The sequence below is a fragment of the Sminthopsis crassicaudata genome, chromosome 4 (genome assembly GCF_048593235.1).
Source record: "Sminthopsis crassicaudata isolate SCR6 chromosome 4, ASM4859323v1, whole genome shotgun sequence".
Lineage (NCBI taxonomy): Eukaryota > Metazoa > Chordata > Mammalia > Dasyuromorphia > Dasyuridae > Sminthopsis > Sminthopsis crassicaudata.
This window is the reverse complement of record NC_133620.1, coordinates 178,172,431-178,189,696: the sequence shown is the minus strand read 5'-3', so window position 1 is coordinate 178,189,696 and position 17,266 is coordinate 178,172,431. Positions and strand designations below refer to the sequence as shown.

The window sequence follows — 17,266 nt, the reverse complement described above, 5'->3', positions numbered from 1 at the left end:
GTCCCCTTTTAGATAATCTTTTGTTCTGCATATATCTCATATATACATAGATATTTTGGTTTCTCCACCGTTTAGATTTTAAGCATCTTCTTACCTTTCTTTGTATCTACTGCACTTAGCTCAAAGTCTGGCAGATAGTAAATGCTTATTAAATACTTGTCGACTAACTGATTTATTGATCCACATACTAATTAGGGACAGAGGCTAAATGAAAATTAGAGAAGTAGCTTTTTTTTTTCTCAGTTTTGTTTTAATACTGAATAATCAGGTGTTTTTGTTAGGTTATGGAACAGCTGAGCCTAACATTTAAGAGGGGGAAAGGAAAGCCATCCAAATCAGTGAAAACCTTCTTAAAACAAATTAAATACTTTCAAATAGTTTTTTTTAAAGGTTAAACTTTCTCCTTTCATCCCCGATCTTTATTTACCATATTAATTTACTTAGCAAGTTATTTTTTAATTGACAGTAGTACAAAGGTAATCTTCAGTCTAGATTGTCAAAATTAGTGATATCTAATAATTAATTTTATTGAAAAATAAATACTTGTAAAGTATTTTAATTTCTGGTTAAAAAAAACTTGTGTATGTTTGCATGTAGGTGCAGATGTGTACACATGTACTTGTTTATGTCTGTAGTCAGTGTGTGGGTGTGCTTCTTTCTCTTGGGTTGGGGGAAGAAAAGGAGGAGAATAAAAGTAAAATGATTACTGTGAAATATAATAGAGTTGTAAAATGCCAATGTAAGAACAGGAAGTCTCCTGCTTACTGTAAATAGGTTGTTCCCTACCCAAATGAATGTCAACAGAATGCCTGCTGAGCGAATTTCTTTAGAATGAATGGTATTTTCAATACTGGCTGGCATCAGGTGCATCGTCCCATGTGATGTAGCACTTGCCATGGTGACTGCTTTTTCAGGGAGTACAACAAAATGCAGTAATACTTAAAAAGATGGGATGTTATATTTAAAAAAAAAGATGCATTATTTAGCTAAGCGCATCAGTCTATAAGGCTGTGCTTACATGATGTCTCTGCTATTGTCCTACATTTGCTTTTAGACATTAATTAGCATGCAGATGACAAGGAAAATCTGTGTTTTTTATATTGCTAAGTAGCATAGCAATTCTCTCACCCTCAAGCCCTAAAACAAATTCACTTTCTGAAAGCAAATATATTTTCCCTGTCTACAAACATTTAAAGAATGATTCCAATATAGTGCCAACCTTAAATGTTCCCTAGCAAATTCTCTGCATTTGTGATGGCGTATTATAAAGCTTTGTGAGCTTTGAAAGAGACTGATGATCACAAAATAAAAGCAGATTGTTAGTGTGTTAATGGAGCTTATAACCTGCAGTAAGGCTATCTTAGGGAATACAACTAAGGGAATTTAGGGAACACAAATAAAATCAAAAGAGCAAAATACAGAAAAAAATCTGCGTATGGAAGACGTGAACATGACAGTCAACAATAGAACGAACTTCACACAAGAAAAAAGGCACAGGAAAATGCTGATTCTCTGCAGACTGACTGATGGTGGACTATATTAACAAAGAAGGTAAATCTTTGATTTTCTTGGACAAATGAAACAGAAATTCCAAACAAACCTCTGGATGGGTGAAAGGACAAAAACTGAGCCATTGGCAGGTATGGTCAGAAAATAATGGGGCCAAGAGATTTTTTATTTGAAAAAGAAAATCTCCACACATAACTTCTGCCAAAGTCATACATCTGCTATTTTTACTTTCCTGTTGATGACAGTGACCCAGTTATTGACTGATGAAAACAAAGGCTCCTGCATCTCCTAACAGGATTAGAGGCATGGTGATGAGGGAATCAGAAGGCCATCCCAGTTCTCCCACTATTGGCTTTATGATCCTGAGCACACTTAAGCCTCTTAGCTTCTTCATCTGTAAAATGAACAAGATGGACTGGAGCAATCAGAGAACCTTCAAGCTGAGAAAAAAAATTTCATTTAGTCCAGCTCCTGGCAAAAGCATGATTCCTTATTTTAATATCTTTCACAAGTGCTCATCCAGCCTCCACTTAAAAGCAATACAATAATAACAGCTAACATTTACATAGAACACTGTCTTTTACAAATCACTTAACATTTGATTCTCTCAAATAGATGTGATTATCATTTTAATTTTCCAGGTGAGACATTAAGGTTGATAGAGGTTAAGTAATTTATTCATGAGTAGTGAGTAATAAGTATTACAAACAGAATTTGAAGATTTTCCTGACTATAAATCCAGCATTCTATAACTATACCACTTGAATACCTTCTGGAGATGGGAATTCACTTTTTAAACTTGATATGAGATTTTTCAGCTTGAAATTTCCCTAATTATATCTTAACAGAATCATAGAAATTGAGAGTTAAAAGGAATATCAGTTGCCATCTGGTCCACCCTATACACTAAAGGAATCCTCAGCAATTGGTCATCCAACCTCTTCTAAATCTCCAAAAAGTGAGAACCTCCTAGCTCTTGAAGCAATCCATTCTAATTATTAGACTGATAGCAAATTTAATTTGGCCTCAGCAACTTTTATCCACTCAATCTTCCTGGGCCAAACAGAACACATCTAATCTCTCTTCCATACAACAGTACTTCAAATACTTCAAATTCAAAAATTACTTCAAAAAAGTCTATTATCCTGCTTCCACTCCCTACCCTGTTCTTATTTTCCTCAGGTTAATTATAGAAAGTGATATATTCTTTGCCAGATCCCTGAGATCCATTACTTATGATAATTATTGCTGCAAATAATATAAAAAATGAAATGAAGAGCTAAGAATTAAGGGATCACATGGTAAACTAGACTAAAAAAGAAACATTCTTAGAAACAAAAATACTCCTTTCATTATGCATATATACCTATTCAGAATTAAAGAATTTTAAGTGTCCTTTTTTCTTATTAACATCTATTATTCAGTGACCAAAGGCAAACAAGGCTTCATTGGGTAGATAGTTGATATCTTCAAGGTAATGATTTTAGAGTTGAACAAGTCTTAAGTAGAAGAGGAGATTCTAATGGTAAATATATGTATACACACACGTGTGTATATATATATATATATATATATATATATGTATATATATATATATATATATATATATATATGACTTCTTCCTCATTCATTCATTCTTTCATTCAACATGCAGTTATTAAGTGCCTGTTTAATTCATAAAGGGGAAAGGAGAAGGCTATTTCAATATAAGAGTCATTGTCCCTTCTCTCAAGGAGCTTGTAATCTAATACAATGATGAGGCAAGTGCACAGAGAAGTGGACTTACTACATAATATTACACATTTCATTTATATTTCAATTTCTCACATCTTGAAAAATTTGACTATATTTACCAAAAAGACAATGCAAAAGTAGCAAGTATTCAAGGACACTTCATAGGGATGTTTGTAAGAAGGTTTTTCAGTTGGAAAGAGTTTGATAGAAACCCTAAATTAACTAAATTCTCTCTTTCTTCTGTTACAGTTTTATTAGGAAGAGCAAAATCATAATAAAAATAAATTATTAGAGGCATTTTTAAAAATGAGAAACAACTTCCAAAATATGCCCTGATCTCTGTGAATATTCAAACTAATCTCCTCTATGTGTGGGATAAGCCCCTTTACCCAAATTAATTACTCAGAGGCATCTTCAGATACAAAGAGGAAGCATTTATTCTTTCTTTGGAAGGAGAGACCCAAAAACACCTGAGCAGACCCAGTGCCTTTCAATTCCCATCTCCAAGCATTGTGCCTGGCCTGGAGAGCTAGAAATAATGAATTAGTTAAACAGCAAAAGACTTGGGTTCATTGGATGGACTGAAAAGGAAGTAACATTTGACCAATGGTCAGCAATGCTGTCTACTTCCTATGGGTCATGTAACTTCCTGAAGCTTAGGCCAAGGGCCTGACCCACTCCATCTCATAAACTTTTTGAGAAATCTTCATCTGGTCCCATTCATATACAATTAATGGATTAATGTCAGATGGAAGCAGTCTTTAGTCATATGCCATAAAAATAGAGCTTCTTAAACTTTTTCCACTGGTGACCTTTTTTCACCTGAGAAAATTTTAATATGATTAAAGTATATAAAATAGGTAAACAAATCAAATATTTACTGATAATAAATCATACTTTTTGACCCTCTCAATTCAGTTATGAGACCCACAACTTAACAAACTACCTAGATTTCTGTCTTTTTTACTATTTTATTTTATATATTATCAATCACTTTGATGAAGAGATAGGAGACATACTTAAAATCTGCATATAACATAAAATTGACAATTAAGATATTAGGTTACAGAATTAAGATTCTGGAATGTCAAAGGATATGAATAGACAATTTTCAGACGATGAAATTAAAACTATTTCCACTCATATGAAAGAGTGTTCCAAATCACTATTGGTCAGAGAAATGCAAATTAAGACAACTCTGAGATACCATTACACACCTGTGAGATTGGCTAAGATGACAGGAACAAATAATGATGAATGTTGGAGGGGCTGTGGGAAAACTGGGACACTGATGCATTGTTCGTGGAGTTGTGAAAGAATCCAACCATTCTGGAGAGCAATCTGGAATTATGCCCAAAAAGTTATCAAAATGTGCATACCCTTTGACCCAGCAGTGCTACTACTGGGCTTATATCCCAAGGAAATACTAAAGAAGGGAAAGGGACCTGTATGTGCCAAAATGTTTGTGGCAGCCCTTTTCGTAGTGGCTAGAAACTGGAAGATGAATGGATGTCCATCAATTGGAGAATGGTTGGGTAAATTATGGTATATGAAGGTTATGGAATATTATTGTTCTGTAAGAAATGACCAACAGGAGGAATACAGAGAGGTTTGGAGAGATTTACATCAACTGATGCTGAGTGAAACAAGCAGAACTAGGGGATCATTATACACTTCAACAACGATACTGTATGAGGATGTATTCTGATGGAAGTGGATATCTTCAACATAGAAAAGAGCTAATCCAATTCCAATTGATCAATGATGGACAGAATCAGCTACATCCAGAAAAGGAACACTGGGAAATGAGTGTAAAATGTGAGCATTTTTGTTTTGTTTTGTTTCTCTTCCCAGATTATTTTTACCTTGCGAATACAATCCTTCCTTTGCAACAACAACAACAACAACAACAACAAAAAAAAAATTCGGTTCTGCACATAAATATCATACCGAGGATATACTATAAGATATTTAATATATATGGGAATGTCTGCCATCTAGGGGAGGGGGTGGAGGGAAGGAGGGGAAAAACTCAGAACAGAAGGGAGTACAAGGGATAATGTTGTAAAAAAAAAAATTACCTATGCATATGTACTGTCAAAGAAAATGTTATAATTATAAAAATTAATAAAAAAAACAAAATAAAACCAAAATAAAAAAAAAAAAAGATTCTGGAATGATGTACTAAAATGTATAACCAGATTGGATTGACCTGAACTGTGTTAAATGTAAAATATTTGTTTGGAACCTATTATGTACAAGACATTATTATGCTTTCTGCTGGGGATACAAAGGTAAGATATGCAAATCCTGCTGGTAAGAAGCTTTCTTAACTTATTATAAATTAAATGTAAGGAAAGACATTTGCACAAAAATCAGGGTTCAGGGAAAACTTTGAGTACAAATAATAAGATCTGGGCCAAATGCTATGAAAAATTTGATAATGGGAAAGATTGCTTTTATCTGGGGTGGGGAGAGGGGTCAGAGAAATGTTCATAGGAAATTTCTATATCAGATGGCCTAGTACATTACATAGATTACCAGACATTGGAGGCAAGAAGAACTGAGTTCAAATCAAGCCTCAGATAATTAATAGCTTTGTGACCCTGAAGAAAGTCAATTAACCTCTCATCCTCAATTTTCTCATCTATAAAATGAGGATAAAGATAACACCTTACTTTTTAGGGTAATGGAGAGGAACAGATATTATAATATTTAGGGTTTTTTAAAATAATATTTTCTTTTTTCCACAGTTACATGTAAAAACAATTTTTAACATTCGTTAAAATTTTTTTGATCTTTCCCTTCCCTGAGACATTAAATAATGTGCTATAATGTTTGTAAGATATTTATTTTTATGAAAGATTTTGTGCCTTATTTGAGTCTTAAACAAAGGGTTTTTTACATATAAAGGTTTGAGAGAGAAAAAAGGAAGCATCTGTTTTCATCTTGAATAATAACATGGCACTAACAAAGGCTGATAGCATAACATAAGCAAAGAAAGGTGTAGAGATAAGAGAAGCAGAATGGAAATGGAATATGATGCATTTCTGCCAGAAGTAGATTACATAAAGGAGAGTAATATGAGATAAAGCTAGAAAGGTAAATTGGAAACAAAAGGCAGCTGGTCTTGAAAGTCAGGATCAATAGTTTTTTGTTTTTTTGTTTTTTTGTTTTTTTTCCTCTTCAGTAAGCAGTAAATAGTCACTAGAGGGTTTTGTTGTTTTTTAGTAGAAGAGTGACATGGTTAGCTCAGTGCATTTATATTTGGGCAGTAGATAGAAAACTAATCAGATTTATTATAGAAGTAGAATTCATAGGACATGACAATAGATTGGATGTAAAGGAAATAAACAAAGTGATTTCTAAAGTTTGGAGCTGGGATGATTGAAAGAATGGGTAGTGCCTTCAACAGAAAGATGTTAGCATGAGAGGCAGGTTTTTTGGTTTTTGTTTTGAAAGGTTGGCTGGCACAGGATATAGATATAAGCCTGAAGTCAGGGAGACAAGTTCAAATGTGACCTCAGATACTTATTATCTGATAGTCTCTTAATCTCTGTTTGCCTTGATTTCTCCATCTATAAAATGAGGATAATAATAATAGCTACCTCTCGGGGATTGTTGTGAAGATCAAACACAATAGCAGTTATAAAATGTTTATCAAAGTTCCTTGCATGTAGTAAATGCTATATAAATATTAGCTAATAACAGCAACAGCAATAGTAGTAATATCTTTATTGCTTTTCTCTATTGGCCTTCGTATCATTCACCCTTTCAGAATTACACAATTTAAGAGTTGAAAGTCACCTCAAAGGCTATCTATATCTAGTCTAACTCATACCTGAACAAGAATCTCCCTTACAACATATTCAACAAGTGATTAAATATTATCTATATAAAATTATATTCCACTAAAATCCCAAGACCCTTTTCAAATAAATTGATATCTATATACTCTCATCTTGTACTTGTGAAATTGATTTTTTTTAATCTGTGGACAGTATTAATCTTCTTATTAGCTTACCCAGTATTGCTAACTTATTGGTGTCTATTTGTATCCCCATAGTCATGCAATAAATTAGTGATGCCTGCCATTTACAAATTTGATAAGCATGGCATGAATGCTTGTTGATTAAATGTGCTTTTATCAGTCACTGATGAAAATGTCAGCCAGCACACGATCAAGCATAGATCCTTTTCTCTTTCTTTTTTTTAGATTAAAGCATTTTTATTTTCAAAACATATGTATGGATAATTTTTCAATATTGATCCTTGCAAAACCTTGTGTTCCAATTTCAGCCCTCTTCCCTTCTACCCTTCCCTTAGATGGCAAATAATGCAATATATGTTAAATATGGTAAAAATATATGTTAAATCCAATATATACATACATATTTATACAGTTATCTTGCTGCACAAAAATCAGATCAAAAAGGGAAAAAAATGCAAGCAAACAACAGCAACAAGAGTGAAAATGCTATATTGTGATCCATACTCAGTTCCTACAGCTCTCTTTCTGGGTGTAGATAGCTCTTTTCATCACAAGATCATTGGAAATGGCTTCAATCATCTCATTGTTGAAAAGAATCATGTCCATCAGAATTGATCATTATATAATCTTCTTGTTGCTGTGTACAATGATCTCCTGATTCTTCTTATTTCACTTAGCATCAGTTCATGTAAGTCTCTCCAGGCCTCTCTAAGATCACCCTCCTTATTGTTTCTTATAGAATGGTAATATTCCATAACATTCATATAACATAACTTATTCATCCATTGTCCAACGTATGGGCATCCACTCAGTTTCCAGTTTCTTGCCACTAGAAAAAGGAATGAAGCTCAGTATTTGGCTCACAACTTTCTTCTCTACTCTAATGCTTCCCCTCACTCTTAGGAACTTCAGGGTTCACAGTTCCTTCAACTCTCCTAGCTTCTGAATTCATCAACCTCGTTGTTTTAATCATCTGTAGGATGGATCAGATCCTAGACCTCAACATCATGACAGACAGTATCACTTCTATGATTTTGAACTCTGAAAATTCATTCTCTTATCATATTCTCTTGTCTTTCCATTTCACCCTTTACTCCTTCTAAACTTATTCTAACTTCAGGCAATCTTCAGTCCTTTCCTTTTTTTAATCTATCCCTTCTCTCCAAGTCTCTCACATCAGTAGATCAGTTCTGGCTTTACATTTCTTACTATTTCAGTCTTAACCTTATAATAATATGTAAAATAATCTTATAATGTATATTATATATTAATGTGTAATTTGCATTGGTTATATAGAAATATATCTTTTAATAATATAATAATCTTATAATAAATCAATTAAATCATTGCATTCCTCACTCTCTACACATTTCTTTGCTTCTACTTTCTCACACTTTCAAGTCTCTCCTGTTCTTAGGGAATGGGAAGGAATCAACTCAAACAACAAAAGCAATTTTTCTTTTAATTCTTCCATCTCCTCAAGCTGTCTCTTTCTTTTCCTTTGGTGAATTTTTCACAAGAATTGTTTGTATTTCCTGTATCTGCTTTTTTAACAATATTCTTGCTTTTCATCATCTTATAATCAGGCTTCTCTTACTTTACAGAAACTATTTTCTCTTAAGATTTCCAGTGATTTCCTAACTGCTAAATCCAGTGGCCTTCCATCTGCTCTCATCCTCCGTGAACTATCAAAATACGGCTTTTGACTGTCCTTTTATCCTTTGACACTCTTTCAGTACCCCTTGGCCTTCTTTCTATAATAGCAAAGAGTTATATGGCAATTTATGACTTTAAAGTAGTTTATGTACATTAGCTTGTCATAGGAAAAGGTCTCATTTGACCCTCACAACAACCATGGGAGAGAGGTACTATTATTATTACTATTTTCATTTTGTAAATGAAGAAACTGAAGCTCAGAAATGTTAACTGCTTTTTCTAGGATCTTTGAACAGTAAAGAAGTGTTTCAAATTCAGGTCCTCTTGACCAGAAGTACAGCCTTCATTTTGCCCCTTTGTAGGGTTTCTCTATAATCTGTTCCTTCTCAGTCTGACTATTTAGTCTCTTTTGTAAAGTCTACATTCTTACCCTCTAAACAAATCCCTCAAAGCTTTTCCTAGAGTCCTCTTCTCTATTTTTTCTTTCTGTACCATCTCTCTTAGTGATCTTATAACCTAGCCTAAGTTCACTCAATAATTATATTCAAGCAGATGACTCCCAAATCTATATATCTAGATATAACTTTTCCTGGTTCTTGTTCTGCATCTCTAACTGCCTGCTTGAAATTTCCAATTGCAATTTTGTCTGCCTCTCAGATATGGCAAAAATAGAATTCTTCATCTTCCCCAATAAGCCTGTTCTTCTTTCAGACTTCTTTTTCTTGCTGATACCACCATTATCCCAGCTACCCAGGTTCATAACATTTGAATCATCTATGACTCTTTTCTTTTCCTTTCCCTACTCATACAATATCCTGTATTGGGGGACAGTAGAATGATGCAGGATTTGGAATCAGAGAACATTGGTTCATCTGCTACCTAATATCTGTATGCCCTTCTGAAAGTCACTTAATTGGTTTAAGACTCATTTTCCCTAATCATAATATTAGGGAGAAAGGTAGATAAAGGCTTTGGTTCTAGCATTATGATGTAGTCTGGCTTTCTTATTTTAGAGACAAAGAAGCTGAAACTAAGGACTTGAAATGTCTTGTCTTAATTTGTACAGCTAATAAGGACTTACTCTTGGATGTGCAAAAACAAATAAAAAATAATCTTGAGGCTTTGAGTATGGGTAACGGGGAAGATGAGGTGCTATAAATTAAAATAGTGAAGCTTGGAGGAGGAACAAATATTTTGGAAGATGAAGAAAAAGATTTAGAAAAGCTGAGGTTGAGATGCCAACAGGGCATGCAAGTAAGAGATGTAAAATTGGAGTAGATATAAGCTTGGAGTTCCTAAGATATTATAACTAGGAGAGAACATAGTGGATAATGTGGAAATATGCTTTTCATGACTTTGTATAATGGGAATCCAATTTCTTTCTTCTTAGACAGGAGGAAGACAATTTGTAACAGAAAATAAAAAGTAACAAAAAAGAAAACAGAAGAAATATGGTATCAAATGTAGACAAACAGAATTAATAACTGTATAGAAAAAAAGAGGATTGGTGAACACTTAAAAATGGAAGAAAAGGAAGCATTAGGGAGGAGAAAAAGAAAAAAATAGTCAGAAGTAGGAGAACAAAGTAATTTTATTTAAGTCAAAGGAAGAAAGAATATCAATAATAAAGAGTGGCCAATAATTTTAAATGCTTCAGGGAGGCAAATGCTGGTTAACTGGTTGAAGACCTATGAAAAGAATTTGAATTTGTCAATTGGTGTTGTTGGTAGCTTTTAAGTAAGTAGTTTATTCAATTCCTATTTATAAAGTGCTTTAAAGTTTAACAATTTCTTTTAAAAATCCCATAATGCTAAATAAATAGTACAGTTGTCACACCCTCATTTTCAAGTAAATTTTTATTAATACCTTTTGTTTTTATGTCATCCATATTTCCCAGTGTTCTCTTCTCTTTTCCAGAAATCAGTGCCTTATAATTCAGCATAAAAAAGAAGATAAAAATAATAATTCAGTAAAACTAACCAAATATTCAAAGGGTCTGATACATATTACATTCTACATTCATAGTCTCCCATCTCTGTAAAAAACAAAACAAAAACAAGGAAGAAATGCCCTCTTATGTATAGTCATGGGGCATAAAGCTTTTATGGTACTAAATTTTATTTGTCTTGTTGTTCCTCTTCCATTTTTAATTGATGCACCTAAATTTCAATGGATAATGTTCAGTGGATAGAATTGTAGGCTAGGAGTTAAGGCCTGAGTTTAAATGTGACCTCAGACACTTATTAGCTATGCAAATCACATAACTTATCTCACTCACATTTTCCTCATCTCCAAAATGGAATTATAATATCACTTATAGTGAAGTTCTGATATATAATATATTAGGTAAGTTTTAAAATCTATTTAATTCTTAGTTATTGTTATTTTCAGTTATCCTAAAACTCAGGAACCTTGCAGAAGTAACACTGCCTAGGTTACTATTATACCACACATGCTACTTAAGCAGCACACTACCCTTGTTTCTTTTTTTTTTTTCTTTTTCCAAATTATATTTATTATAAATACTATTAAGAAAAAATACCAAGGAGTGGAACTGGGAGGAAAGAGTATACTGTAACAGGTAGAAGAAAAGAATAGAGTCTAAACCTGTGTTTTCAATAGCATCAGGAACTCCCAGATGAAGAAATTCCCTTTACCAATAGAAGCAATTTTAGAATTTTTCCTAAAGTCCTTACCTAATTCTTCCCCCTCCCCCTCCCCCCATAGTTCCTAAACTTAGGTCATTGTATTGGCCTAGGAAAAGATCTTATATGCTATCCTGACTGTTGATAAGAGACTATTCCCTGATGGGGAAGCACTCCACTTCTGATTTCAAACCTTGAGGCTTATCCTTTTTCTAATCTTTTACACACATTAAGGCTGTGGAACTTCCCTGTATTTTGACTAGTCCATGGGACATAGATTTTACTTGCTTGGCCCTTGATTACAAAAACAATCCTTCTTTTATTTTCACATATTTAGGCCTTGGGTCCTAGGGGTCCTAGGCCTCTCTCCTAGGCTCACAATCTGGACGCTGGGCCAACTCTAAATTATTATTGTGGACTTTTTTTTGGCCCCACCCAAACGCCTACTAATTGGCTGAGTTGTACATTCTACAATAGACAGATATCAGATGCTTTTCTCTACCTCTAAAATCCAACACCTTTTTACACTTAAAGTCCACAGAATTAGATCCTAAATATTACATATTTCTTTATTCTTTTTTGCCATATACAAATATATAAATGCTATCATTTGTTATTACAGATAGGGCAGCTAGGTGGTATATCAGATAAAGTGATGGGCCTAAAGTCAGAATGATATAAATTCAAATCCAGCTTCATATACTTAATACCTGTGTGATCTTGGATGAATCACTTTACCCTGTTTACGTCAGTTTCCTTATCTGTAAAATAGGCTAGAAAAAGAAATGCTAAGATATTCCAATATCTTTGCCAAGAAATCCCCTAGTGGGTCACAAAGGATAGGATATGACTGAAAAATGATTAAATGACAAGATAAGAGATTTAAGGGAATTTTATTGTGGTAGACAAAGATTCTAAATGGCAATAGTGAAAATCATTGGGGGCAAAAAAGGGACGGAGTGACCTTTTAATGGTGAGTTGTGATTTTATACTTGTGAGTGGAGGTGGCTAAGAAGGGCAAAAAAGGGCAAATTTGATGTTTACTGTTAGGACTGATGTTCATGTAGAGGGATGAGTATGTGTCTGGGGGAGTACTAAGTAGTCTGAGTAGTCATAATAGAAGAAACCAACTCCCAAAGTCCATCTGGAATGTTGGTGAGTGGGTGTGGTCTATACAAACAATCATCTCCTCCTTTTATACCAACAAGTCCAAGAAGGAGCTGAGTAGCTTCTGGGTGAAGGTGGGGGTGGGGTGGGGAAAGGAGATAACACCACTAGAACAATCTGAAATATGTCTCCATTCACCTGAATGAACCCACTCTTAAGGTATAGTCCTGATATAATCATTGCACAAAAGTTTGCTTCTTTCCAATGCATGAAAAAATACTATTGAGTTATGAGCAGCATAGCTGATGATGGTTTCGGTGAACTTTTCTAGTGACCCAGTTCCTAGGGTTTAGACTCTAGAGAAACATGAAATTGGGGTCTTAACATTTGACATAATTCATCTACTTTCTGTTTACTCCTTTTTTTTTTTCTAAAGATAGAAATATAGAAGACTAAATGTTAATTAGCTTATAATCAGGAAGCTCTTAGTTAAAGTCTTGTCTCAGATACATACTGACTTGTGTGATCTTGGTTAAATCACATTTTCTATGTGCCCCCAAATAATTCTAAGATTAAGTTGTAGATAAGAAAATGTGGAAGACTGGGAATTCCCTGTGCCAGTGAAATTACAGATCCATTAAAAATGGATATGTAAAAAAAAAAAATCCATTAAAAATTCATGTCCATGAATAATAATAGCACCAAATAAAGAAATTGTAGAAAGAATTCAAATTTCATCTACAATAGATAATAAACAATAGTGGAGATATAGGGAGACAGCTAACTATGAGGTGTTATCTGATAATCTCCTCTGCCCAAAATATTTCACCACAGGATCATTAAGATGTCTAGTTTTTACTTAAGTCAAAGTTTATTATCAGGGGCTAAGGTGAAATGTAGTGTTGAGGAGAGTGAGGAATCCTTTAACCATTAATAACAACTTATGAGTTAATATTAATTTATAAGATCAGCTTACTGGCAGAATACAGGTGGGACCACTGTGGTTGTGTATTGTGAAAGGGTGTTGTCTTGATTTGTAAGTGAATTGGATTTAAGTGAGGCAGGGTTGTGCAAAATCATCAGCTAGACCATTATATTTTGATGAAGGGATTTAGGAGAAAGGCAGCATAAGGAGTTCCTGTCCAGATAGTTCTGGGTGTGGAGCCAGGGGTTAGGGTACTATTTGGACAATCAAGAAGTAGAATGATAAAGCACTGTAGTGCTTGGGAAGAGACAAATCCTAGTATAGGTCTGGAGGAGGGAATATTAATATAGGTTTTGTGTAGGCTTGGCTCTGAAAACAACACATCTTCTCAGAATTCACAAATAGAATCATGAATTTAATGTTTCCTAATTATCATCAGTGATGTTGGTCCTTAAGAGAAGCAAATAGATAAAATTGGATGACTCTTTGAAAACTGGTTCTGCTTCCAAATCATGGCAGTTGAAGGAATACCGGAGAAGTAGTCAAGGGCCCTGAGCCCTGATTCTGTCTTTTATTCAAGATCTAGTTAGCCAGTGTTGTGATTGATTTAAGGTAAACTGAGGAAACAAAGTTTGATTTGTGTAATTTATTAGCAAGTCTGATGGTGACTTTTGAGAGCAAGACTTCCTTTATTCTTATGATGGGGATATTAGAAATACAGGTACCATATTGTAAGATCCCTGTCAAAGATTCAGTGTTCTCTCAAGTTGGATTTCCAGCTTACCATTACATAAAAATCCCTCTGATATTTCTTTCATTACAACCATTCTGTGCTTTCTTTACCCACCCCCCATTTGCATCATACTTTCTTTCATCCAGTAAATACATGCTGTGATTTCAAAGTCATTTTCAAGTTTTGCTCAAATTCTCTCATGTTGACATGTGCACTGCTGTGTTATATAATTACCCTTTGGATTTAGTCGATAGATTTAGTCAGCCTCTCCCAGAGAGACTGACATGTGATGTTGTAAGTGAAAACTAACTTTTTAATGGAAGGATTTTATTTTACTTCCATGCTGACACTTGACTTAAGAAGGTTAAGGAGCTTGAACTAGTTATAAATGCTGTGTTTTAATTGGCTAAATAATCCAAACAGAATGAACAAAATTCTTATAATAGAACTGGGACAGGCAGAATTCCTTTTGGTTCATCACTACTATTTTCACTTACAGGAAAGGTCTGGTCCAGCAAAGCCTATCTTCAGGAGTCCCTGCTGATTCTAATCAGATGACCTGTAAGTGTGATTTACTTTTTCTTCTTCCTCAGTTATTTTAGAAATTGAGTATTGATCTCTCAACAGACACAGTTTCTTTAGCAAAATACTTGACAGTACTGCACATTATAATCAGAGTATCATTTAGGGTGATAGTTTGAACAAAATGAAAAGGCATGGAAGAGCTGTAGGTTCTTTTAGTTGGTGAAAAAATTGACTTAGTTATTAGTTCCCCTCTCTTGGATTTTCTTGATATTATAATTTTCTTCTCTGAAAAGAAGTTCTTTAGGCTGGTCTGCTAATGTGAAAATTCTTTTCTAAAAAGGTTTGTTTTCAAGTTCCCAGAAATCTCTAACTAAGAATAAAAACTTGTAGGGAATGATCAACTCTACTATCCATGTGAATTCAGAATTTTGATCTGGGCACCACTCTTACTGAATATAAATAAGCTGCTTGAGGGCAGATACTTTTAGATTTGCCTTCCTGGAAATCAGCACAGTATCTGGTATGGAGTTATTCTTTAATAAATGCTTCATTCATTTTTTATTACAAAATATGTAACAAAAGGAAACATTTTTATTTTTTTAATGAAAAACAAACTCTCTTATAAAATTCAAACTCTTAATTGTTTGCTTTGCACCTATTATGTAAAAATAATACCTATACCTAAAGTCCAATTAGATCCTAGTATTTAGAAAGCTGACTGGAATAGTGGAAAGGCATATTTTGATTTAAATCCTTCATAAGCCATACTTTTATTAGGAGAGAATTACTATTAAAGGGAAAGTAGAACTCATCTAAAATATATATATATATATATATATATATATATATATATATATATATATATATATTTTAGTGAATAAAATATGTTATCACTTGAAGCCTGTAACTTTACTCATTATTTGCATGGAGCAAGGAATACATGCTGATTATAAACACTATAAATTTCACAATTTTTTTCTTGGACTAGTCTTGATAAAGGGAAAGAATAAATTAGTCATGATCAAGGCAAAAATAATAGCAGATGTTCTAGCTACATCTCTCCTGATGTTGCCTTTATGTGTTCCCTTCCAAGAAACCTTAAGAATTTACATTTATAAAGATATCACAAGATGGTTGTATCTTTCAGCATTTATTATGTCAATCAAATTTTTCTCAAGTCTTTATTGGCCATTCCAACAAGGGATACTCCACTACTGTCTTCTTGAAATGCCATTTTATGATATGCAACTGATTATGATTTCTAGAAGGCTATTTGAGCAGCACTCAAACTCTAGAAGGTCTTACCAAGTGGTAAAAGCTTCAAGTATAGACCTGGTCACAGAATATATCTGTCATCTGAGATCTAGCTTGCTAAATTGGGACATATTCATCACCAGATTAACCCTAAGGTGATAAATGTATTAATCACATTATTTGTAAGGTAAGAAACAGTTTGATAAAGTGGATAGAACATAAGGAATAAAATCAGGAAGATGTCTTTGAATTCTATCTTTAATCCCCTCTTTGTGTGACCTTAGGACAAGTCACCTAAACTCTTAGAAAGTTCTTTAGGACTTATCTACTAAGTTCTGGGATCTGCAATTCAATGAAAAGAGGTCAGATTTCTACTTATCTTTAACATAATACTGTATACAACAGAAACAATGTGTATTTTATTACATAAGACAAATATTAGCAAATTACTGAAAACACATATTGGTGGTACTTGCTGGAGTCTGAATTAAATTGTTTATTTTTGCTTATCCGTATGGGAGATGGTTCATTAAACATTTATTTGGTTTGCTAGTATTTGGAATTGGAAAATTAAAATTTTCACTTTTTACTATCCCAGTTATCAAAACCAGCCTTCTGTAAAATGGTGCTCTTGAATACTCACTTGATTGTATTTCCCGCCAGTGTTACATTTTAATTGGTTTCTTCTTTCTACAGGCTTTCTGTTTCATATGAAAAATGAGGCCCTTCCTAGCAGCTTGTAGGTTAAGGTAGCTACCTCATTGAATTTTTTTTAATTTTATTAAACCTATAAAGGCAAAGCAATTAAAAAAAAAAAACTTCATTGAAATGGCGAGCATAAAAGAATAATTCATTTTATACTTTGCTGAAGACAGAAGACAGTGTGGCATATTTTTCTTTTCTCAAACACTATTCAGAAAAGTCAGACTTCACTCTTCTGTTCTTATAAAAGGGCTTTATCCCTTCAATACCCGTATACAGCATTTTAGAGATTCATAGGCCTTGGAAATGATTCCTCTCTTTTCTAGCTCCTTAGTCACATGATGCTACAGGAATGAAGGGCACCCACTTCTTTGGCATTTTATTAGTAAGTATTTCTGGGTATATAGATTGAACAGTTGATCAGACTATAGAATAGAAGTAGGTGTGTTTGACATCATCCAATTCTATTCTCTAAACCTCTTGCT

At 33.6% G+C, this 17,266-nt stretch overlaps 1 protein-coding gene across 4 annotated transcripts in view; it reads left to right on the top strand.

Moving 5' to 3' along the window:
* PKIB (cAMP-dependent protein kinase inhibitor beta) overlaps positions 1 to 17,266 on the top strand; it is a 121,477-nt gene that overhangs the window by 67,296 nt on the left and 36,915 nt on the right. For 2 of the 4 annotated variants that reach the window (XM_074309976.1, XM_074309974.1), the window contains one exon: positions 14,800 to 14,861. The exons of 1 other annotated variant lie outside the window; for it this stretch is intronic. The gene's annotated coding sequence lies outside the window, so the exon portion shown is untranslated. Of the gene's footprint in view, positions 1 to 12,706; positions 12,862 to 14,799; positions 14,862 to 17,266 lie in introns of those variants that run through there. One more of the 4 variants, XM_074309975.1, reaches the window with a different exon arrangement.